We start from the raw sequence: 26,433 nt of genomic DNA on the forward strand, positions 1-26,433 counted from the left end.
ACAGTGCTATGTAGTCTTTAATGTTCACACAGAATTTGCTTTTTAAGGCATTATCTGAAAGATGCACACATTCTAAATTGTGCAACACTCAATTTATCTACCTTGGAAGGATGAATGGTCGAGTGAGTCCTGCTGAGATCTGAGTCTCTGCGCCCAGGGATTGGAAATGTTTGAACCAGCTGCTTAGCCCAATAAGCCAACTTTCCACCCTCCTACAGGACAGCCTCTCTGCAGAGGAGTTCAGCTTCACCAGTCATTTCCCCTTCCACCCTTAAATTTTCCAGAAACTAAACAGTAGTCAAAGGAAAGAGGTAAACAAAACTACCTCCTCAGAATTTTCTGTGAATCAGAGTGCGATTAAATTTTTGTGCTCTTTGTGGAAACATGACAAAGACCATGGAAGGCAGTTCAAGAATAATTTAATGCCTCTGATTCAATTTCTAGATGAAGGACAGAGGCTCAGGATGTTCATCTCTCAATGCCCAAATACAATTCTCATTGATTCTACCTCAGAAGTGTACACAAATGTATCTACTCTTCTCCATCTCAACTGCCACCAGCATCATGCAAGCCATGGGTGTCTCCAGTGAATTAAACTTCTGAGACAGATTGTATCAGCCCTCTTTTTTAAAACATTGTGATGTTTTTTATTTATTTAGAATAAAACACAAATCCCTTTACACAGCCTCCAAAGTCCTATATGTCCTGGCCTCAGACTATTTTTCTCACCTGATCTTCTACTGCTCCCTCCACTTAGTATACTTGAGGCACCACCACTTTCTTCTATTCCTCAGACACAGCAAGCTCATCCCCACTGTGGAGCCCAGGCACTAGCTATTCGTTCTGCCTCCAAAACTCCCAACCCCAAATTAAATGACTGGCTCTTTTTTTGTCAGCATTTTCAAGCTCAAGTCTTACCTTCTCCAAGGACCTTTACCTCACAATCCTACCTAATATTGTCTCCTCCCCTCCCCTGTTACTTTTATCACACAATCTTGTTGTTTTCCTAGTACTATGTATATTATCTGGGATTATTTTGTTTGCTTTGTTAATATAGTTTCACCCACCAAAAATTAATTTTCATATAAAGAGGAACCCTACCTCTCTTGTTCACTGCAGTATCCTTAGTGCACAGGACAATTCCTGGAACCTAGTAAGGTTCAAAAATTTATTGAAGAGAGGCAAAAAGGATGGAAAGAAGGATTAAGAGTCAGTCTTTGCTGTATAGTAAGTTCTGCTGCATAAAAATTACAATGCATTAGGTAATTTTTCATGATAAATTGTTTAGTGAAGAAAAGGGGTTAAAAAACAATTTGATAGTAACAGTGCTTTGGACATTTATTTGTGTGCATGCATTCATGCATGCACAAACATGTTTTCTAAAAAGTGTAGGAAATATACTGAAAGAAAATATACGTCAACAGTTTGACCTCAGTCTGGAGTATTTTCTGTTCCTGTATTGTCTTAATTCTCAAGACAATAAACATATCTTACTTCTGTCTTAAAAAGTTATCTTAAGTCTGTATGCCTCCTGCTTTACTCAAAACTGTTGCAAACACAGAAGCTCAACTCGTATTGGCTTAAATAAATCAAAGTTTTTACTAGATTGTGCAACTGTTTTGCCAAAAGGCCAAGGGTGCCACAGCCCTTTTACTCCATTTGGTCTCATACCTTGTGTTTCAGCAAAACTTTCGCCAAAAGAAATGGAGAACATGACTGCTAAAAGCCTCCAGATTCATATTGTCAACTGGAAATTAAAACCGAAATTAAAGTTGACATTAAATTTAAAATTGAGAGGCAGAAGGAAGTGTCTTCTCCACTAGCTTCAACAACAACACTGATCTGAGGAAATGGCCCTGGTGGGGCAGGCCTGGAAACCCAACTCTGAACAAATCATTGGACCTTTGCCAGGGGTGCATGCCCATCCCTAGGTAGGCATGGGAGCCACAGTACATTACCAGAAAATGTAAAAAAAAAAAAAAAAAACAGTAGCCATCAAACCCTTTTCACCACTAATTTAAACTACCTCTGCAACTTTTAAGTCACCTTCTATAAAGAGATTCTCTGGGGGGTGGTTTTGTTTTCAGACAAGGACTTTTAACTGAATCCCAAGGTAATCATGTATAGAGTAAGAGGGGGAGATACAGGAAGTTGAAATTAGAAAAATCAGTTCTGGATCCTGAAGTAGATTTGTACTACTATCTGTATAATTTGGAGAGGGCCCTGAAATCCCTCCATGCATTCCCTAGGAGGGATTTTATAGGGTCCCTAAACAACACCCTCCTTTCCCTCTTTAGATCAACTAAGAAGTAGGCATACGATTTAGAGACGCAAGGATCAACATATCAACTTTATTACAGATAAAAGTGGAAGGCTAGTAAACTGGAGGGTGTGACTTATATATAAGGTCATTTGGGCTCAGTATTTCTCCCCTAAATCAGATATACCCACCCACCCCTTCATAGATTGCAGTGGACAGCCTAACCCCAGTGCTTCTCATATCAGAGCCTGTCCTGCCAAGATTCCTTACAGGTGAGAGAGCAAACCAGAATGTGTGTTCTCTGCATCAGTCATATCTAAAGAGAGAACTGAGAATGGGCTGAGACTTGCATGACTAATCTCTGCTCTCAAGCTACCAATCAGAAAAGTTCTTTCAAGTTTGAGGTGTGTATGTGTGTGGCAGAAATGAAATCAGGAATTTTACTTTAATGATCGTGTCCCTAAATGGAAATAGAGGTTAGGTCAGAAGGCATTTGCCTTTTTAATACCCTAGATTTTAATTACCAGACTAGATTCCCCTGTTTTTGCTCTATTTCTGGTTATTTGTTCCCTTATACAATTTTGATGTATATTTTCCATTACATACCATAGTCCTTCCAGAACATCTACTGAATTTTGAATCAGAAACTAAAAATAAATCTGTTTGAAATGTTCAAAGCCATATCCACTGACACCCAGGTAGTTCCACATAATAAATTGAACACAGGAGCAATAGCCCTATTAAGCTGATGAAATCATTGATAACTTTTATGTGTAATGGTCACATTAAAACCTGAGATTTTCAACAGATATAATATTAAGTAATGCAGTGCATTATCAAATTAACAAAGAGCCTTTTAACCCTCTGACCCTTAGTGGAAATTGTTTATTGAGAAATGGCTATGAATGTAAATATTTTCAAAACATGGTAGCAAGAGAATTCTAAACTGCTAATCAAAATAACATCTCTAGCTTGATTGCACTGTTTGCCTTTCTTGCATGAAAGGGGTAAGAAACAATAATGCAGAAACAATAAGTTGATCAGATGCTTTTTACTTATCCTATTTACCTGTCTAACTCTAAGCTAGAAAGAAATATGCTTAAAACATTCTGCCTTGACCAATAGTTCCCAAACGTTATTTCACACTCCTGCTATATTAAGGCCACTTAGGGTTTTCAAAATGCAGACACTCAAATCCAAGGTCAGATAGGTGGAATCAGAAAGGAAAGCCAGTAATTTTAGCAGGCACTCCTGATGATTTGGATGGGCAAGTAACATTTGGAAACCATTACAATAAAATTGGGCTCTAAGTAAGAGATTGTTCTGGGCTGCTATTGTTTTTTCTTTCTTATATCTTTTTCTCCCTTTGACATGCATTACCTCCCATCATAGTCATGGAATGACTGTGCAGGAAGGGCTTTGTGAAATGATTTGGTCTAATCTCTTCACTGAGAGGGAAACTGATATTCAACGGAATAAAGAGATTCAGCTGGCGTGTACCCAGTATACTTATGCCCTTGCTGCCTTCTTCTTTCTTGATCCTTTCTCTGGAAATATTCTGGTGAACTCAGTTTAACTAAGATATAAACACACACGCAAAATATAACTTTATTTAACCTGAAGTATTTGTTGTTTTGGCAAAATTAATGACATTAAGCTAAAGAAAAAAAACGTAAATTTGTGGAGTTTTAAGATGTGGAAGAAAAGAATAAAAAGAGAAGCCGGAGAGCCTACTGAGGAATAAACTCTTAAAACTCAAGTTGCATATAGCTTATAATCGTCTCTTCCTCAGACCAGCTCTATTTGCAGGATTGCAAGACTGACCAAAATAGCATTGATAGATTCTTAAAAACAATACACCATATTAATGCATATCCTTTAAGGCTTTTTTCCTTCTATGTGTTCTTTTACCAGAATGACATCATGATGTTCATGGTCTTTGGTAATCTCATTTTATTCCATTCAAAAATAAATCAAGAGCATCTTTTCAGTCTTCTATCACATAATTTTAAATATCTGTATTGAAAATTACATAAAAGATACCATAATATATTTATTTGATCCTCTGGTGTTGGACATTTATTTTTCAACAGTTTGCTAACACAGTGTTGTGTTAGATGTTGTTCTAGAAAATCTTATCATGTATCCATGAGGATTTCGTTAGAATATATTTCTAAAAATAGGAATTACTAGAGACGTGAATGTAGAAAGAATTAATAATAAAAAAAATTCTAAGTGATTATTTCTTAGAGAACAGTGAATTTCATATAGCTTGGCTATTTTGGAAGGTAAGATAAATTGTTGGAATATATGTGTCTGTGTGTGTGTCGACAATTGCATTTGGAATGAAAATGAACATGTCAAATGTTTACAGATGGCTAATATTTTAAAATTAAAGAATTAATGGGGGCTTCCCTGGTGGCGCAGTGGTTGAGAGTCCGCCTGCCGATGCAGGGGACACGGGTCCGTGCCCCGGTCCGGGAAGATCCCACATGCCGCGGAGCGGCTGGGCCTATGAGCCGTGGCCGCTGAGCCTGTGCTCCGCAATGGGAGAGGCCAAAACAGTGAGAGGCCCACATACCGCAAAAAAAAAAAAAAAGAAGAATGAACGGCAGCAGACTATTCATTAAACACCACAGATTTTTATCCGTCCATCTATCATCTATTTAATTTTCTAATTATCTGTTTCTCAAATATCTTGGAATGAAGTCTATAGATCAGTGGCAATCTTCAGAAAACTCTCATTTTAAAAAAGGAACGTATATGAACTATCACTGAGTAGACAGCTTTTCTTTTCATGGGAGAATAAAATATAAATCTAGACAGGGGTATCTAAAGAGCTACAGAAAATGGCTCTTTCTATAACTCCTTTAAAAATATATTTTGTGGAATCTTCTGTTTAAATTTCAGGGCAAAAAAGAAACACAAAACAAAACTGAAGTGATAATAAAGGTTAGGAGGAAAAAATAAAATACTTGAATGAGATATCTTGTTAGAAGGAATACAAGAATTATCCATCACCTAAAAGGACGATGATTAGGAAAGGAGACTGAATTGACTGGAAGAGAAGTTGTCATTCTATATAAATGATCCAAGTAATTTTGTGCAAATGTTTTCTCCAAAGACTATGCCTGTTGAAAATGAGGGAAAAAAATGGTAATTGGTTAAGCACTTGGGGAGATTTATAATTCCCCCAGAGAATCTGACAGTACAGCTGAGACATTCAGTCACAATCAAAGCCTCGGTGTTGTATCCTCAGACTTTCTAAAACCTGGACATGGAAATTAGACACTGAGATGTAAGGAGTGTGGTGGAGTTGAAAGGAAATTGGATGGGGAATAAGGAGATTGGTTTCTTCTTGACTGCTGCTCTATTAGTTGAGTGACCTTGGAAAAGTCAATTAAATTTTCAACGTGTAGAGTTCTCATTTGAATGGAAATAGTTAATGAAATTTTAATTTATAATTTAGGAATGCAACATAGTGTTCAGCTGGCACACAGTTAGTGCTCAATATACCTTTTTTCCTGAACCAAAATGATTTTGGTGAACATTTTCACTTCATGATAAGTAAGGAAAGGATTTTTTTTTTTTTCTCTTTTATGTATTCTTGAGATCCTACCATTTCCCTTTTAATGCTATATTTGCTTAATAAGTTATCAGTTTTGCTGGGTGAAGTGCAGAGCTGACCATGTAAAAATAAAGAGTACCTTCAGAGAGAGCCTGTAGGGTCTAGGAGACACATATGGATCTGTATTCAGGCTGAAACCCAGACATGTTCAAGATTGGAGTTGGTATAGAATATCAAGGACAAAACTGGGAATGAGAGGATCTATACAGAGTTTGTTTGAATGCTAATAAATCATGAAATCACTGCTTCCTGGCTACTGGGATTTGCTGCATAAGAAGCCAGCAATTCAACAAAGAACAGGGTTCTCTACAGAACTCCCATTTCTGACTGAAACAAATACACTCTAGGAGGAAAAAGGCAGAGTAGGTGTTAGGAAAGAAAATTGAGGAGATTTCAGAAATGGGAGGGATCCTTTGTTCCAGAATCTTACATATGTATAACTGTTATTTTAATATTAATCAAGCCTTGGTGGCAGAATTGTGATGGCTCTGTGAACGCGACTCCTATCCACACAGCTGGTTGTTGAGTTAATTTACTTCTTTTAAGGGTCCCCTTGTGCTCTTTTGATATTGTTTTCTGTGTGCAGCCTCCCTACTGCATCTTGAGCTAAGTCAGTCTACCTCACTGAATTTAATGTACTCTGACATGGGCCTGTTCAGAAGGGGAGATAACTGCACTGACACAGGAAATAAGATCCGCATGAGACAGTACCTTTCATTGCTTTCCTCCTGCCAGGAGGCTGTGGGAAAACCTCCCCAGAAAGAACTGATGAAGAGGGAAAGCACACAGGCCACCTGGGCTGTATGTAAGGAGAAGCTGAATCCAGAAACAATTCTCCCTGAGCAAACATCTCTAGTTTTGCTCCTCCCCACAAATCCTCACTGTGGAGTGAAACTAACTTAACAAGATATCCCCATTTCCTCTGAACAGTGGTGAAAATATTCCTACAGGACTTTATTAAGACAGACCCCATAGTACTTCATCAGGCCAGTGAAAGGGAAAAATCCTGCTGTGGCTTTTCTACCCCCAACACCACTGCAATTAAAGAAGAGGCCAATATCAAAGCAGACAGGTAACTTTATAAGCACACCAGGCATCTGTCCATGCCCAAGGCCACATTTTTAAAGGAAAGAGCCATTATTTTTCTAATGGTACAGGAGAGAAGCTGCAGGACATATGGGTTAAATTGAAAAGGCGTTATAAGTACCTTAGGAGGTTAACAGTATCACCTGAAGCCAGGTTCCTATCAGTTATGGATTCAGTAGTGTTTTGGAATTTGATGAGGTCTGAGGGGATGCTTTCAAAGGGGAAGTGTGATCGGCCCTCTAACTTGGCAGCTGTTTAGTGTCCCATGCAGAGCTTATAAGAAGTTCTTTATTTTCCATGTGGATCTGGTGTTCCTAATGCATTGTATGCTCCCTTCCAGTATGAACCAGGATGTAAATCACAGCATTTTTCACTTCAGTAATGGGTTGAGTGGAAAGTGGGCTGTGGAGAGATGATAGAGGGGCTCAGTTCTTATTAGGAAACACAAAATATGAATTTGATTTTCTCTGTTTTCCTCAAAAGTGAAATTTTGGCAAAAGTTTTAGATTCAGAAATAAGACAAATCTAGCAAATTACTGCACTGCATTATATGGGCTGGAAAGGTAATTACTTCCATGCTCACTCTTGGACTCTCCCAATACTCGCTATTCCTAACTCTCCTTTATAATATTCCTGGTGGGAAATCTTCTTAATCCTCATTTGTGTGTTTCATTTGTGAACCCTGATGAGGGTTAGGGGATTTAAGACTCTTGTCCTTCAACTAGGTTAGTTTCTTACAAAAGAAAATAAAAGAATAGAGGAAGATCACCTGCAATTCCCTCTGATCTTGGGAAGTGTTAGGACAAAAATTTTCTCTGTGGCTCACAGTTCAATTTCACACTTTGTACAAGGCTATCTTAGTGCTTTGGGGTTCAACAGATCAATTTAGACTGTGTATTTTTCTGTCTTTGTTTGCATTGTTCTTTTATCAGGCTGCAAGGCTGCTTTTCTTTTAGCAAAATGTCAGATGGTGGTGAATTTGCTCAATTAGCTTTGCAAATGTGTGTTTGACTTCCTATGGCATCTTTCTCCTCCTTTCTTTGTTGTGTATTATATTTCAAAGGGGGACATCAGATATACTCTTCTTTTGAAAGAATTAGCATTTTAATTCATAGGTGATAGTCTGCAGTTGTGTTTGATTGTGTTTTTAATTAAAGGAGAAATACACATGCATTCTTTTCCCATTTGATTCAATTATTTTGGAGGTGAGGAAAATACTTAAATTTCGGCTGCACTGAAGGTAATCTTGACATAAAATAACTTTATCACATAAAGTAGTTTAATCAGTGGATTCAGTGTGGCCTACAGACTACAAAACAACTCTTTTCCCATCTTGTTTGTATAAGCCCTTATAATTTTAGTTACAGGATCTGAAAATACGTGCAAAGAAACAATCTTTTAGTTTAAGTATCACAGGGATTGGAAAGATACATTTGTTCTCTAATAAGATAAAATCAACAAAGCGATTTTTAAAATACTTAACAGTGATTCTGGATTCTTATTTAATGGGAGGGAAAAAGAGATAGGATTGAATCAGAGTAATGGAGGTTGTAAGGCCAGCTGGCCCAAGGCAGGGGAACACAATCAGATTCACATGTTGCATCAGACCGAAATTCTCCGGACCACCCAGTTCCAGAAACTGCCCTGGAGACATTCCGGACCACCCAGTTCCAGGAACTGACCTGGGGACTTCGAACCCGGCCCAGCCTTCCCGCCTTTCGAGGGGTGGGACTAACGGTCCCCCAGGATACCCGAAAAGACCACCAAATAAGGAATACCCTGCGCCCTCCCAGATTCACCACACCCCTTTCCCTTCTTCCCCTATAAAATCTTGCCCAACCCTCACCCCGGCGCGACTTCTCTGGCCCCTTTCTTTTGGACCAGTGAACCTCGCCCTGGAGCGCTCCCTAATAAAGCTCACTTGAAGCTTTCCTCTGTTTCGTGGTGCCGTTTGTTAAGATCCGACCTTACAGAGGTAAAATAGTAAAATGTGTGATAACATACACCCCCAGTCATTCTTTTCTATCATCGAGTCCTTTGATATTTGAGTAAGTTTGGCTAATTTCAAACAATAGTTCATTATCCTCATGAATATCTTAGACCTCTTCTTAGTTCTTGTAGGTAAAAACGGGTAAAAAAACGTTCATCTTTGTCCACTTTTTTCTTTCCCCAAGTAAGAAAGTGGTGGGTGTAGCACGTGAAATACAGCTGAAGGTGTTCAAAGAGCCACTTGACTGCTGAAGCTTGGTGTCTCTTATCTGTATCAGGATTCAGTTTCTTTGAAGTTAATTCAGAGATTGTATTTCACACCTTTAAAAATTCCTTAAATAAGAATGTGTATTATACCCTTTCCTAAAATCCTCTGGAGTTTGAAATGAAGCTGAGTGTTCCACTGGTTTCCGTTTTAGCTATGGAGTTGGGGGAGAGATGCAGCTTTTGAAGTTCCTTCCTCTATTAGTTATTAACGGGACAGTGGAAACATTAAAAACAATGCCTTTTTTCTCTTTCTTTTTTCTCTTTGTCAGCCTTCAGTTTTGCTCCACTCAGCTGGAAAAAATATACTTTTCATCATGGCGTAGCACGGAAAGTTATAAAATACACCTGATGTGTATGGCTTTCAGTGGGTAGCTAATTGACTAGAATCTTCAGGTGTTATAAATAAAGTCTGTGACGCGTTAGTAATAAAGGTGTTTTCCCCAGCTTCGGAAGGAAGGTGCTGGTCGCCGAGAAGGAAAGAGACTCGCTGCTGAAAGTAAATTTACTCAAGGTTAGTAGCATGTTTGGTTACTTTGGTTTGGGAAAATATCAATTTTTCTGTATAAAGCATTGTGTTCCCCAGAGTAGAGAGATTGGTGTGCAGAGCAAAAATATTTGATGAGCCAATGCATTGTTCATGCTGGCGTGAGAGCAAGTCTTATTTGACCTTAGTGTGAGTAGGGAGAGAGGTTGGATGTGCCCAAAAGAAATTGTAATGGAAGAGCCTTGTGTGTTTCTCCCTAAAAAAGCCAATAACCTGTTGAGAAGTATATGTAAAACTGTCATCTGAGTAGTAGGCTGGCTGTGTAAGAGCAGACAATAAGACTAAAATCTGGGGTTTCAGTTACAAGTTTATGAGGTAACTTCTCAATTCAGTGCTAAAATCTTGTAATATGTGAAATTACCTATTTTTTAAAATGTAATTTAAGAACATTAGTCAACGTGGTGAAAATATTTCAAATTCCTCATACTTAATTTAAATTTAATAGGTTTCTATTTTGAACTAAATATAAGATTGGGGGATTAATGAGGCCATAATATTTCATTGCTTGGGGCCTCTACATATCTTCAAGTCTCCTTGTGTGAGATGTTATTAATTTAAAGTGAATATAATTGTAATAAAGTTTTGCCACTCAAAAGAGTTTCAACTTAAGTTCATTGTGTTAGATAAAATAATGGCCTAAGAATGACTAGATATCCATTTTTATCTTGAAGGGCAAACAATTACTAAATTAATTAAAGATTATTAACTGTCAAAAGTCACGCCCAAGAGTGCATTAATCAGCTCAAGCCTTCTCTGCTTATTATTTTTTTTTACTGTGTCTATAAGAACCATAACTTGTGATTTTGTTTGTTTTCTTAAACTACTTAGTACCTCCTATAAAAACAACTAGAGCAGAGAAACCTCTTAAAATAGAAAACATAGCAGTTCTTTTATTTCACTTTATGTCCTCTTTTAATACCTAAGGTAATGGGCTATTGACTTAAAAATCTAAAGTGTTTTTTTTTTTTTTTACTGTTATGGAAATTGAGAATTTCTGCCAGCAATTAAAGGGCGATATCGACTGTTAAAACAAATGTAGGTATTGTCAAGTCTTAGTATGTTTATTTTTGTAAATATTTGTTCTCAGTTAACAAAATGCGATTACTCCATAGATTGCAGATAAAAAAGCAAATAGATAAATATTTGAAAGTTTATTCAGATATATTTATTGAGGTTTTATTACATGCCAGGTTCTGTTCTATGTAGTGGAAATGTGACCAATTGAAAAACAAGTAAAGGTTTCTGCCCTTCTTGAATATATGTATATACATATATATATATATATATACACAGACATATATAATGAAATGGGAATATTAATAACAATGTGACTATGCTGTGGAAAAAACAAAATGTGGAGCACAGAAAGGGGATTTGAGAGTGCCAGAGGAGTGGGAGAGGTGGGAGATCAAGTTAGAGTACAAAACAGCCTAGGGTAGGCCTCACTGAGAAAGAGAGACCTGAGCACAGAACAGGAGGGGTGTTGGTGAGGACATGGAGAGCAGGGAACCCTGTGCACTGTTGATAGGAATGAAAGTTGGTGCAGCCACTATGGAGAACACTGTAGATGTTCCTCAAAAAATTAAAAATAGGGGCTTCCCTGGTGGCACAGTGGTTGAGTGTCCGCCTGCTGATGCAGGGGACACAGGTACGTGCCCCGGTCCGGGACGATCCCACACGCCGCGGGGCGGCTGGGCCTGTGAGCCGTGGCCGCTGAGCCTGCGTGTCCAGAGCCTGTGCTCCGCAACGGGAGAGGCCACAACAGTGAGAGGCCCGCATACCACAAAAATAAATAAATAAATAAAAATAAAAGTAGAACTATCATATGATCTAGCAATTCCACTTCTGGATATTTATCTGAAGGAAACAGCACTAACTCGAAAAGACATCTGTACCTCCATGTTCATTGCAGCATTATTTACAATAGCCAAGATACAGAAACAACCTAGGGGTCCAGTATTAGATGAATGGATACAGAAATTGTTCTCTCTCTCTCTCTCTCTCTCTCTGTCTCTCTCTCTCTCTCTCTGTCTCTCTCTCTCTCTCTCTCTCTCTCTCTCCTTCCTCTCTCTCTCTCTCTCCTTCCTCTCTCTCTCTCTCTCTCTATATATATATAATTCAGCCATAAAACAGAAAAATACCATATGATCTCTCTTATATTTGGAATTTAAAACAACAAAAAAAACAAGCTTATAGGTATGGAGAATAGATTGGTGGTTTCCAGAGACTGGGGGTGGGGGGATGGGAGAAATGGGTGAACTGTGTTTTAGTTTAAATAAATTGAGTAATTTATAATAATAATTTTGTTTTGAGGTATAGTTGATTTACAATGTTGTGTCAATCTCTGCTGTACAGCAAAGTGACTCAGTTATGGTACCTCCTTGTTTTGATTTGTATTTCCCTGATGACATGTGATGTGAAGCATCTTTTCATGTGGTTGTTTGCCATCTGTGTGTCTTCTTTGGTGAGGTGTCTGTTAAGTTTTCGGCCCACATTTTAATCAAGTTGTTGGGTTTTTTTAATTGTCAAGTATTCTTTGTATATTTTGGATAGCAGTCCTTTATTGTCTATGTCTTGCAAATAAAATAATAATAATAATAATAAATCATACCTTGGGGGGATAGCAGAACTCTAAGCAGGTTGTGTGGTTTAGGCCCAGAAGCCAGGGGATGAGGCTTCTCGAAGGATGGCTGCTTAATGGCCAAAGTCTTTGTGGTTGGCCCCTCTTGTCCTTAGTTACTGGACAGTCATTCTTCCAACCAGAACAATTGCGGTTTAACATTCCAAATGCAGTATATTCATTGGTGATCTCCTAGGACAACATGGATAGGGCAGAGAAAGTGGCTATTATTTCATGGACTTGAGCTGGGAGTTTGGAAATCACCTTTTCTAACTCTCTGAAATGATACAAAGGAGGCCTGAAGGGATTAAGTGATTTGCCCAAAAAGTTAATGACATACAAAGGAGGCCTGAAGGGATTAAGTGATTTGCCCAAAAAGTTAATGACAAACTGTGGCTGGAGTCTGACTCTCTTGACCTTCCCTTGCCACCTTCCCTTCCAGAGCAAATCTTTATAATTATTAACTCCAATTATTACACAGATCATAGGTAGTTGGATATTTGGGCAAATGTGCAGAAGTTTTGAAGAAAACCTAAGGCAACTGTAGAGGTCCTGTGGTAGACGGTATGCTGGAGCCTGTTTTTAATCAGTATAATTGAAACTGCTAGAATTCAGAATGTGGTGTTTTCCCCATGATTGGACTTTCCACCCTGTTGTTTTTTTTTTTTTTTTTTTGCGGTACGCGGGCCTCTCACTGTTGTGGCCTCTCCCGTTGCGGAGCACAGGCTCTGGACGCGCAGGCTCAGCGGCCATGGCTCATGGGCCCAGCCGCTCCGCGGCATGTGGGATCTTCCCAGACTGGGGCATGAACCCGTGTCCCCTGCATGGGCCAGTGGACTCTCAACCACTGCGCCACCAGGGAAGCCCTCCACCCTGGTTTAAACAATTAACAATTCTAAGACTTCAAATCCATTTTGTTTTCTAACTATAAAAACAATTTGGGAGTATGTAGTAACTAGAAAATACAAAAAAAAACAAAGATGAAAGAAAAAATAATCACATATAACCTCATAATTAAGGGGTAACCCCTATTCATATTGTGGAATATTAACTGCTGATTTTCTCTTTATATGTCTCTCTCTTCCGATAGCTTTTTTTTTTTTAACATCTTTATTGGAGTAAATTGCTTTAAAATGGTGTGTTAGTTTCTGCTTTATAACAAAGTGAATCAGCTATACATATACATATATCCCCATATCTCCTCCCTCTTGCGTCTCCCTCCCATCTTCCATATCCCACCTCTCTAGGTGGTCCCAAAGCACCGTGATAGCTCTCTCTCTTAAAAAAAAAAAAAAAAAAACAAAAAACAAAAAACACTTAAATTTTAAGCACAATAGACTAAAACCATATAGAGATGCTAGTAGGATCTGGAATAATGTATGCAAAGTGCCTGTTGCTCCAATAAATGGAGGCTGTTAGGATGGTTGCCATCAAAACTCCATACTCATAGTGACAGACAGGAGAGGAAACCAATATTACTGGTACCTTTGTTCATCCAGGACAAGCAGAGGCTATCTGCCAACCTGAAAAGGATGACAAATAGGGCAGGATTGCTTGCTGCTTGGGGGCAGAGCTTTTCCATGCCCACAAAGACAAACAAACAAAACGAGGAGGAGTGAGGGAGTTGGCCAAGCAAAAAATCTGGGAGAAGATCATTCCCGAGAGAGAAACAGCTAGAGCAAAGGCCCTAAAGTGAGAGTGTGCTTGACATGTCACAAGAAAAAGAGGTCTGTGACCCAAGCAGCATGAGCAAGTAGGATCACAGCTCATTGATAGCCCTAATGGCTGTTTGCTTTTTTTTTAAAAAAAATAAATTTTTATTGTTATAATTAACACACAATGTTACAACATTATATTAGTTTCAGGTGTATAACATAGTGATTCGATATTTTTATTCATTATGAAATGATCACTTCAATAAGACCAGTAACTTTCTGTCACCATACAAAGTTGTTACAATACTATAGACTATACTCCCTATGTGTATGTTACACCCCCCTGACTTATTTATTTTATAGCTGGAAGTTCATACTTATTAATCCCCTTCACCTATTTTGTCAGTCCCCTAGAGCCCTCCCCTCTGGCAGCCACCTGTTTGTTCTCTGTATCTATGAGTCTGTTTCTGTTTTTAAGATTCCACTTATAAGTGAAATCATAAAGGGTTTGTTTTTCTTTTTTTTTTTTTTTTTTTTTTTTGGCGGTACGCAGGCCTTTCACTGTTGTGGCCTCGCCTGTTGCGGAGCACAGGCTCTGGATGCACAGGCTCAGCGGCCATGGCTCATGGGCCCAGCCGCTCCGCGGCATGTGGTATACTCCCGGACCAGGGCGCGAACCCGTGTCCCCTGCATCGGCAGGTGGACTCTCAACCACTGTGCCACCAGGGAAGCCCAAGGGTTTGTTTTTCTTGATCTGAGTTTTTTCACTTAGCATAATACCTTTCAGGTCCATCAGTATTGTTTCAAATGGCAGGATTTCCTCTTTATTTATGGCTGAGTAGTATTCCATTGTGTGTGTGTGTGTGTGTGTGTGTGTGTGTGTGTGTGTGTGTGTGTGTGTGTGTGTGCACGTGCGTATCTATACCATATATTCTTTATACATTCATCTGTCCATGGACACTTAGGTTCCTTCCATGTCTTGGTTATTGTACATAGTGCCCCTGCGAATGTTGGGATGCATGTATCTTTTTGAATTAGAATATTTGTGTTTTCTGGATATATGCCCAGGAGTGGGATTACCGGATCATAAGGTGGACTCTGTTTTTAGTTTTTTGAGGAACCCCCATACTGTTTTCCATAGTGGCTGCACCAATTTATATTCCCACCAGCTGTGCTAGAGTGTTGCTTTTTCTACACATTCTAGCCAACACTTCTTGTTTCTTGTCTATTTGACTTTTAATTGAGAGGTTTCTAATCGGAGAGAAATGAAGACTTTCCAGCAAAATTGGATGGAAGAGTGAAATGTTTTAAGTTTTAAAAGTAATAGATTTCTGGTGGGTGGATAAGGGGAGAAATGGTGGGGAGGAAAGGAAGCTATGAAGCGTCTAGACAAGAGAATATGGTGATTTGGAGCAAAGTAGACCTTTTGGATCTCAGAAGAAGTTGTTGAATTCTGCATATATTTTGAAGGTTGAAGCAATGAGATCTTCTGATGGATTGGATGTAGGGGGTGAGAGAGAAAGATAAGGGAAGGATTGCATGAACAGCTGAAAGGATGACATTTCCATCTGCTGAGATAGGGATGGCTCTTAGTAGAACAGGTTTTGGTATAAGGTCAGAAGTTCAGCTTTGGTGTTGATATATTAGGTTTTATGAGCAGACAGTGCTGAAACTTGGGAGAGGTCTGAGCTGGAGCTATGAATCTAGGATTTTGCATATTGATAGTTTTTAAAACAAAGAAAATGGATGAGATCACCAAGAGGGTGAATGTAGTTAGTTCCAAAGGCTGGGTCCTGGAGTTCCGCAATGTTAAGAGGTTGGAGATGAGAGAAACAATTAAAGAATGTAGAATAAGAGGGTACAGATCCAAGTATAGGTGGATGTGGGGGTGGTGGTCTGTGAAAGTCCTCTTCACATTGTGCTAATTTGGTTTGCGAAATTTTGGAAATCTGGGCAGGGTCACCAGTGGAAAGTGAAGATATAGGAGGAGATGGTAGGGGTTTAAGGAAGGAAGGTGGAAAATAGTCATAACCAAAACAAAGTGAGTGAGCGGGCTGAGAAGTTATCTGATGTTTGCCTCACAGCATTAAGGACTCACTTTGAAATTCCTGGGTATGAATTTAAAGTGAAAACAACTAGTAATATGAGCTTTTCTTTAGGTACTATCAGCCTCATGGGTGCAGATTTGGAATAGGTGGACTGTTGAATTTTCTCCAGATGTGATTTTGTGAAGCTTCGTATTAAAGTCGGAGAAGGGCAAGGAACAGAAGGGTGTATGTAAAGGAGGAATGATATTTGACCATGGCCTATAAACTGGGAAGATGGGAAATGAGGAGATCTAGTGGATGAGGGAATTTGAAAAGCTGATAGAATGAAAAGACTTGAAGCTCCCAGGGCTGGGAGGCTCAAAGAATTTTGACTACAGCTAAGACCAAATTTAGACAGAACATACCGAGTCAACATTTTGTGGCTTCTTACATTGTGTGCTGGGTGATTTCTACCTTATTTTCCCTTGATCCTCACTTAGTGTCATTTCTCATAAAAGATGACTCTGAAGCAGTATAGCTTCAAACTTGTTTAAAATAGCCAGGAAATACAAAAGCTTCAGCTCAATTTCATTTCTTCCTCTATGAGTTCAATTTTTGTTATCCTCAAACTATCTAGAGAAAGACAGGTTAAGACATTTGGAGACAATTGAAAAATTTTGGATATTATGATAGTTGTGAATTTTTGTTAATTTTCTTGGATGCAAAAATATATCTTGGTTTAATTTTTAAGTCTTTAGAGATGCACACAAAAGTAATTAAAGATGAAATAATAAGATTCTTGAGATTTTCTTTCATGTACTCGAGTACAAAGCAAACAAAAGGGGTGTGTGTGTGTGTGTGTATCAGAGATAGGGGAAGGAGTGGTGATTGGAGGGGTATATGAAGCAGAAGAGCAGAAAACTGATGGTGGTTGAAGATGTGTGGTTGAAGGTGTATATATAGGTATTCCAATCTCTTTATAAATGTGTTTGAAAAATTTTATAGTCAAGTTCAAAGAAGCAATTCCTGAAATATCGATACCTCACATAGGCTTGCTAATTATCATTAATTCATCATCTTCAGGGATGCCCTAATTTGAAAGATGCCTTGCTCTAAAGGCTGAGGCTAGTTGGCTGAATGTGGTTAGAAAATTGTTCCAGTGGAGCTGAATGTTTAGACACCCCACATTGACCGTGAAAGGATAATTATTTGCTACATATAAAACAATTTCAAAGACAACAACTTCACAAATGCATTTTCTTCTTTGTTTTATACCCCTTGAAAATTTGAAGAACATCACTGAGGGTCCTTCTGTTAGTGATTCTCTGTCACTCCAGCACGAAGACTTTAAAATATATCAACTTTTTGGGGAGTGGAAGAAGTGTGTTTCAGGATGAATGCCATAATTTGGGCTGTGATTGATTTTTTTAAAAAATAAGAGCCATCGTTTTCGGTGTTTCTTTAATTTAATGGTAGATTAATATTGTTCGACCTGATGATGGTTGCTGTCAGTCTGCCTTGGTCCTATGACTGAAATGTTTCTCACCTGCAATAAGTTGGAGTCAATACATGACCTACAGAGTCAGATCAACAGTATCTTCAATTAAAAAATATTATTTGACTTGGAAAAAAAGAGGAAAACAGGCCCATAATTAAGCCTTTTAGGTCAGTGATATATTCGTTCCAAGTATGAATTCCCCAAGCTTAATAGCCAGTCATTGGACTTCAAAGTCTGAGAAAGAAGCTTATTGATTTGGAAATTAAATACCTGCCAATAACTTGAGTGTACTTTATGTAGCAAAATATATTTTGATCATTTAATTTGAAATCACCCACCAAGTGCATATTATCTACTGTGTAAATTTTAGTCTACTCAAAAAAAAAGAAAAATCACACACATAAATGAGTGCAGGATGTAGGCCATTTTATATAAACATACATACACAGCTTTACAAACACATTTCTCTCTATTCCTTGCCAGCATGATTTTGCAGGTGAGGGAGTATGGCCTGTTAGTATCATATTTCATAACTAGGTAAAATATGCAATCTATATCAATAAATTACTAGAACATTAGTGCTTTTTATAAATCATCTAAATATTCTCCAATAATGACCCAATAAAGTTTAGTACATGCTCATCTTTGCAGGTAAGGATATAGTGGTCAGGGACAAACACACACTTCCTGTGACCAGAAGAGGTGCAGTCCAAAGTCTTAAGTTTAAAGATACCCAATAGAAAGAAGTGGTTGAAACAATGAGAATTTTGAACCCAGTGTTTGTGACCCTCTATTGCACTTGCATTATAGATGATATATATATATAAAAAAAAAAAATTAGCTGTAAAAAGTTAGCTGTAAATCCAGGAAAGTTCTGATTCACATAATCTCAAAGGACCTGAGTATCTGCAGTCATTGAGAAAATAATTGTTGGATGCATTGAGTTATTTTTTTCTTCCCATCTCTCCACTATTTCTGTAACGGGAAGTTATCTATGTATAATTATATCTTTAGTGGAAAGTAATTATAATTCTTATCATTGGCTTTTTAAATTAGGTTTTTTCTCTAATAAATAGTATTTTTTACATCACATCTAGCCACGATGAGTATAGCAAAAAGGAAATTAAAGCAAGATTTCAAACTTTAAAACTGGTTAAATGGGAAAAATAAAACTGATTAAAAAAAAGTTAATGAAAGAAACACAAAGGTCATTATCCACATGTAGAAAGGCAAGAATTCTCAATCGACATTTGTTAAGAGCAAAGGGAAACAACCCATTATTTTAGAATTCTCAAATTCTCTCTCCCTTCCTTTCTTTTTCCCTCTCTCTCTTTGACCAATTTTCTCTCCCCCTTACCTCTCACCCCCACCGAAGACTTTGTTAATTTATCATAGCCTTTAACCTATTATTTGTTCAAGTTTCTTTATTTGATGCTTACCAATTGGGACAATCTCGGTAACCTCTCAGTATCCTTGTTAATATTTAAACAATATGTTTGTAAGTGCTGTTTAGTAATGAGATAATGAAGGAAAGATGTATTTTAGAAAACATTTGCCTTAGAAATATATGTTGTTCAAATTATTCCCAGTGAAGAATTATTTCTTGAAAGTGTTAAATCATTGAAATAAAGGCATTAACCATAGTGGCGTAAAAGTACCATTAGACAGTTGAACTGCTTGGGGATTGTGGAATTAGTATTTGCTGCCGATTGACATCCTTTATACAAGAGACATCATGAGTGACCTTTATCATAGGGAATAGCAACATTTAATAGCAGGTAGACATTTAATGATACCTAACAAGGAAACAGCAACTCAGCCTTGTGTCCTGCGCCCTGGTCACGCATTGTGTGCATAGGCCCCCATCTTCTGCAGAAATTTTATATATGACCTTTGTCTTTATAATTTAGGATGGACGTTAGGAATTAAATGAATTGAGGATTGACCAACTCATGGCCTATTTGGGGTTGTCTTGAGAAGAAATAGTGTTTAATTTTCTCTCGTAAGGAAACTGCGAAATTTCATAGGTTGTTTGTACTGTTCAAGTCTGTACATCGTAACGTTTAAAAGTTTAGGCAGATCTAGGTATGAGTTAGATTTGCTCCTTAATCCTTACATGACCTTGGGTAAAATACTGAATCTCTTAGAACCTTTGTTCTTTCATCTTCAAAATGATTATAATGATTATATGATAATGATTATAACTATTTCATTGAGTTATTGTGAGAATTAAATGAGACAGGCTGGCTCAAGGAAATGCTGGAAAAAATGTAAGTTGTTATTTTTAACTCAAAGAATATTAAGTTTTCCAGCCTTCCAGGGTTACTTAGTTTTTCTCTCCCTATAGAATCATGGGAATCATCGTACTGCATAATTACCAAAATGTGGCCCCCTCAGAGGGTCCTGGGATGGCACCCATATCCTAGTGAAAGTTCCTGTCCCTGCCTCAAATAAAAACTATATATCTGCAGAGGTTTAGCCCAAGCCATTAAGTGATCACCCTGGAATATTTGCTATTGGAACGCATCACAGTCCTGGCTATTACTGAAAACAATAGTTTTTGTAAATGAAGAGTTACTTGGGTGATCTTCCTAAATAAGAGTGAGTCCTGTAGGACATAGGCCATGTGACACATTTATCTTTATTCCTTCTGATCATGATCTTGAGGGTGAGGGAATATTACCTTTCTAGTGCTGCTTTTCATGAGCACACAGAATATGCAATCAATACTAATAAATTACAAGAACTTATCAGTGACTTCCTATTATCTTTACTACAAACTGTGGGCAATTGAAATGGTTTTTTCTCTTCTAAAGATCTCTGCCTCACTGGGGATCCCAGTTATTAGTATTACAGTAATAGTAGTAAAAAAAAATTTAAAATTAACTTTTTATGCTGAGCAGTTTGTCAAGTGTTTATAAAAGAAAGACAGCTCTGGAAAACAGTGCCTCCCATGAATGTACCAACGGCAGGTAGCCCTTGACTTGGAGGTTAGTTAACCCCCTTCCTCCTCCTAGCACCAGTCCCCAACTCAAAGCCAAACTGGGGAAAATGACTGAGATTTGGGAGAACTAACGCATTTGGAGTAGCACTCAGGTATCAGCTCTATCAGCTTCTTGTTCCAGCAAGAACAGAAGGCAGCCCTCCAGCAATTTGGCTTGCTCTGCATGTAGTGGCTCCCTACTCAAAATTAGAAACTCTTTCACCACAGCTGCCTGAATTTCTCTCTTCCATTCTTTTTTGGATAACTAGACTCCTCTTTTGGAAGAGATAATATTTTTGGGATATCTGCCATCACAACTAAGTGTGAATTAAGGGAAAAACAGTCAATCATCTGCCTCAGCAGATGATGACTTGAGCTGCGTTGGAAAGGTAGACCATTTGAATCGCTTTGATGCGGACAAAACAGGCTGGGCAGCAGATAGAGGGAGGGCAGTGATTTCTTCTTTTTCCTAGGCAAAATTGCAAAGTAGGTGAGATTTGGTTTGGGGATTCGCTGTCACACCACCTCATCAGCATTCAATCTTTAGTGCCCTCTGTTGCCACACAGCCCTCCTAGATCCCTACCCTTTTTCATTCTTTTCACATCTTTACTACCTGACTTAATATTTAGAATCTTCAGAACTCAGTATCTTCAATAGAGCCCTTTTCAGGAAATAAATGATGTCTCATTTCTATGGTCTTGAAGCCTTTTGCATTACTACCAGTGTCCAAGTTGAACACAGTTTATACTTTTTCCAATGTTCCCTCACTTTTTAAATATGTTGTTAAGTGAACCTCATTCCTATTGCTGCGTCAGAGGTCATAGTACACCAGTAGATGGACAAGAAAATCAGAGATCATTCTTCCCTAGGCACACAGGCAGATGATGATGTAATCAGGCCCACAGACTTCTTCCTTCGTTCTATTCTCATTGCATGGCTCTTGGTTCCACATTAATCTCCAGTATATTGGCCAGAAATAGGGCCACTTTAATTTTAGTGCCTTGCAGGTCTGTTCCTTCAAATAGAAATTTGCATGACAAAAAATTACAAGAGGTTTCTTAAAAACAAATCTGTAAATCTTTCAAAATAAGATGTTGACTCTGTAAAATAGCAAAGCACACACTAGACATACTCAATAAAATGAAAACAAGTAAAATCTACAGTATTAGGATCTAAGCCAGGCTGTTGACAAGTCATAAACTTTCATTTAAAGCCTTCCCATTTTAATGTATTTCTTTTAAGAAAGAAAGAAAAGATGTATTAGTGAGAAAAAAAAAAGAAAGAAAACTACAATCAAGGGCAAAAGTAGTGAAACGTTTAAAGATGCATTCTTCAATCTGTAGGGTTTACTGGGATTACTTAGGCTAGACAAAAATCCATGAAAGTCATAATGACAGTATTATCATTTTTAGATGGATGTATGCCATTTTTATGTTGTCTCTGCAATGCCCATTAAAATTTTAAAGAGTGAGCTGTTACATTAAAAGGCAATGATTTAAAAATTTATCAACTCCACCCTTTTGTAGTTTAATAAGGATCTTTACCTGCATCATTTAGAAATTAACCAAGAATTTATTTTTAAAATTGCTAATGTGGCACCTTCTACAGGTGAAAAGTAACTGGTTTGTGACAATTTATTTTTAGCTGCTAAGAATGTATAGTTAATTAGCAATAAATGAAAAATATATCAAGCCAAAGCAACCTGTATACCATAACAAGGAAACATTCCTCATTTTTCAGAAGTTATAAAAGTTTTTGTTTGGGACATTATTTGACAAACCATATGGGCAATAATAATAAAATAACTGACCTCTGTTAGGTGCTAATGATGTGCAAGCACTGGAACCAGTCCTCCACCACCTCTAGAACATCATTATAATTACTGATGTAGCTGTCACTGGTTTGTATTTCTTCTCCTCAACCAAGCTGAGTGATGCATTGGGCAAGAGTATAATCCTCCTGGCCCCAAAAGCCAGCACAGTCCCAGCATTCCTACTCAGTATTCTAGAATTGCCTGTTGAATGTTGAACACAGGAATACCTTTCTCATTCTGCTCCTATCTTCCTTAGTAGAAAGTACTTATAATATCTGGATCTGCCATCTCTGGAGCAAAAGACCATAGAGATCATTTAGAACTGTATGTTCATCTATATTTGTTCATTTTAATTAATAGCCCAGGGATGCCAGCAAGAGGGTTGGTGCATCTGGAAGTGGGGGAGAAGTCAAAGGACTCAGTCATCTATTTTTAGTAAAATTGTCATTGTGAGTATGGAATTAAAATCTGGGTGCCTAGAAGCCAGATGTTGTAAAGATTAGTTATATCTTTTGTTTTTTGTTGAAAGTTACAAATGAGACACGAAATACAGACTGGATCAAACTATATTTATTTTACCCTGGAGCTGCAATTCAAAAGATAAACTACAATAATAGAAAAACAGGAAGGAATTATACCTAAATGCCATTAGCAGACACTTCTTAGTTATATGCTATTTAATTTTGCCTTTCTTTATAAATTTCCAAATTTTTCTAAAAAGGCATTTTTTTTACTTGTTTTACAATTTAGAACTATAATTTTTATTTTTTTGGACAACACAATGATATTTCAAGTCATAAGCTTTGCACACTGAATACAGAGTTATATATAGTTTTTTTATTCAGAAAAAAATTATTTGGAAATATCAAGAGGCTTTAAAAAAAAAACATATAAGGAGTTAGACGATTAATAGCATATAATGATAATTAGAATTCCAGACTTTTAGATTTGGCCCTTTGACAATCAGACTGTACACTGTATCACTTCTATAACTAGAAACTTGCATAGATGCATCAAAATGCAGTATACCATGACAGCACTAGACCTTGAGCAGATGCCCAGGGATCTTGGCTGAAGTATAGATTAACTAGCTCTGTAAAGAATGTCTACTTAAATGTTTTACAACCTTTAATTTCTTCAATTTGTAGAATATAGCTGAATGAGTAGCCTCTAATATATCTCCTATATTTTAGAAAGGTGAAAATAACTTGAACCAAAGAAGGAATGGGGAAAAAAGACCACATATCAGAGAAATGACCACCACTGATAATACACCATGCATTTATGAATTTAAAGCTAGATTTGTCCCACTGTTGGATATGAGTAGGGAATTAATGAGAGGTAAGGGCCATGGAAAACATCCTTTATGGAGCATATACCAGTACATCAGCCGATGCATTCTCTACTACGTGTCTTCTCATCTGATCCGGCTAAATTGGGGGTAGGTGTCAGTATCCCCAGGGACAGGTTGGAAAATAGTTATTCTTATGTATATATTAAAATGTCTCTCTTCACCTATGTGATCCATCCTTTAAAGGCAGATTATATGTCAATGTATACTCAGAGCTAGTGGGGGTCAGCATCTGATAATCTTTTTCTTTTTTTATTTTATTTTATTTTTTTATACAGCAGGTTCTTATTAGTTATCTGTTGTATCCATATTGGTGTATATATGTCAATCTCAATCTCCCAGTTCATCCCACAACCGCCCAGCATTTGACAATCTTAATAAATATTCATTCAATGAATAAATGGTTGGGTAGATGATGTTTTGATGGCTTGTTAGCCTTTTAATGCCTTTTGAATACTTATGCTATGAAGCAGCTTTTCATTGTTCTTAAGAATAGCTGTCTTTATGTATGTTCTTTTGGAAACTAGCTTTATCTCAAAATGTAAAAATCACATTTCCATGAATTTTTTTTAATTGAGGTAAAACTTACATAACAAAATTAACAATTTTGAAGTGAACAATCCGGTGACATTTAGCACACTCACAATGTTGTATAACCACCACTTTTTCCTAGTTCTAAAACTTTTTTAACACCCTAAAAGGAAACTACCTCCGTTAAGAAGTTGCTCCCCCTTTCTGCCTCTGATAACTGCCAGTCTACATTCTGTCTCTATGAGTTTACCTATTCTAGATATTCTGGATATTAATGGAATAATATGGGACCTTTTGTGTCTGACTTCTTTCACTTAGCATAATGTTTTTGAAATTAATCCACGTTGTAGCATGTGGCAGTACTTATTCAATCTTTATGGCTGAATAACATTCTGTTGCATATATATGCTACAATTTGTCAATTCACCCACTGATGGACATGTGGGCCTTTTTGACCTTTTGGCTCTTGTGAACAGTGCTGCTGTCAATGTGTGTGTACATGTATTTGTTTTGGTACCTGTTTTTGATTGTTTTTGAATATGTACTTAGATGTAGAATTCCTAGGTTATTTAGTAACCCTATTTTTAACTTTTTGAGGAACTGCCAAACTCTTTACTACAATGCTGAACCGTTTTACATTCCCATCAGTAATGTTTGAGGGTTCTAATTTCTCTACATCCTTGCCAACACTTACTATTTTCCTTCTTTTTTAATAGCCATCTTAGAGGGTGTGGTTTTGATTTGCATTTCTTTAGTGACTAAAGATAATAAGCATCTTTTTTATGCTTGTTGACCATTTCAATTAGATTTTACAGGGTGGGAAAGTAATTAATAAAACTCAAAGAAATAATCTAGTTTCTCTTTAATAATATTTAGAAATATTTCAGGAAATGACACTGCTACAGATATATTGCTGGGCCCGTGAGCCATGGCCGCTGAGCCTGCGCGTCCAGAGCCTGTGCTCCGCAATGGGAGAGGCCACAATGGTGAGAGGCCCGCGTACCGCAAAAAAAAAAAACAAAAAAAAGTTGGAAGCTAGCACAGGTTGGTTCATGAGATTTAAGGAAAGAGGCTATCTCCATAACATAGAAGTACAAGGTGAAATACTGGAAACTTACATAATGATGTAAGTCAACTATACCTCAATAAAAAATGATTGAAAAATGTAAAGTGATGAAGCAAGGGCTCATATAGAAGCTGCAGCAAGTTATCCAGAAGATCTAACTAAAATCGTTAATGAAGGTGGCTTCACTACACAACAGATTTCCAGTGTAGGCAAAACAGCCTTATATTGGAAGAAGATTCCATATAGGACTTTCATAGCTAGAGAGGAGAGGTTAATGCTTGGTTTCAAAGCTTCTAAGAGCAGGCTGACTCTTGTCTAATATAGCTGGTGATTATAAGTTGAAGCCAGTGCTAACTGACCATTCTGAAAATCCTAGGACCCTTAAGAATTATGTCAAATCTCTTCTGCCTGTATTCTATAAATGGAATAACAAAGCCTGGATGACAGCACATATGTTGACATCATGGTTTACTTAGTATTTTAAGCCCACTGTTGAGACTTACTGCTCAGAAAAAGATTCCTTTCAAAATATTACTGTTCCTTGACAATGTACCTAGTTACCCAAGAGCGCTGATGGTGATGTACAATGAGATTAGTGTTGTTCTCATGCCTGTTAACACAACATTCACTCTTCAGCCCATGGACCAAGGAGTAATTTTGACTTTCAAGTCTTACTTTTTAAGAAATAACTCTTGTAAGGCTACAGCTGCCCTAGGTAGTAATTTCTCTGATGGTTCTAGGCAAAGTTCATTGAAAGCCTTCTGGAAGAGATTCACCATTCTAGATACCATTAATAACATTCATGATGGGAAGAGGTCAACATATCAACATAAATAGGAATTTGCAAAAAGGAGATTTGAAGGAAGTTCTCTGGGTAAAATGCTACCAAACAGTATTGTATGCTACAGAAAAATCCTTCATGAAACGAAGAGTCAAACAATGCGGCAAACTTCACTGTTGCCTTATTTTAAGAAATTGCCCCAGCCAGTCCAACCTTCAGCAACCACCACCCTGATCAGTCAGCAGCCATCAACAATGACAAAAAGACCCTCCACCAACGAAAAGAGTTTGACTTGCTAAAGGCTTAGAGGATGGTTAGCACTTTTTAGCAATA

General features: G+C 37.6%; 1 protein-coding gene across 50 annotated transcripts in view; it reads left to right on the forward strand.

The window, feature by feature from the left end:
* The window catches only part of LOC307184329 (teneurin-2-like), a 2,867,364-nt gene that overhangs the window by 1,264,453 nt on the left and 1,576,478 nt on the right, over positions 1-26,433 (forward strand). For 48 of the 50 annotated variants that reach the window (XM_079917763.1, XM_079917760.1, XM_079917746.1 and 45 more), the window contains one exon: positions 9,675-9,741. The exons of the other annotated variants lie outside the window; for them this stretch is intronic. The gene's annotated coding sequence lies outside the window, so the exon portion shown is untranslated. The remainder of the gene's footprint in view (positions 1-9,674; positions 9,742-26,433) is intronic. 50 annotated transcript variants of the gene reach the window in all.

The sequence above is a fragment of the Stenella coeruleoalba genome (assembly GCF_951394435.1).
Source record: "Stenella coeruleoalba genome assembly, chromosome: 3".
In the NCBI taxonomy this organism is placed as follows: Eukaryota; Metazoa; Chordata; class Mammalia; order Artiodactyla; family Delphinidae; genus Stenella; species Stenella coeruleoalba.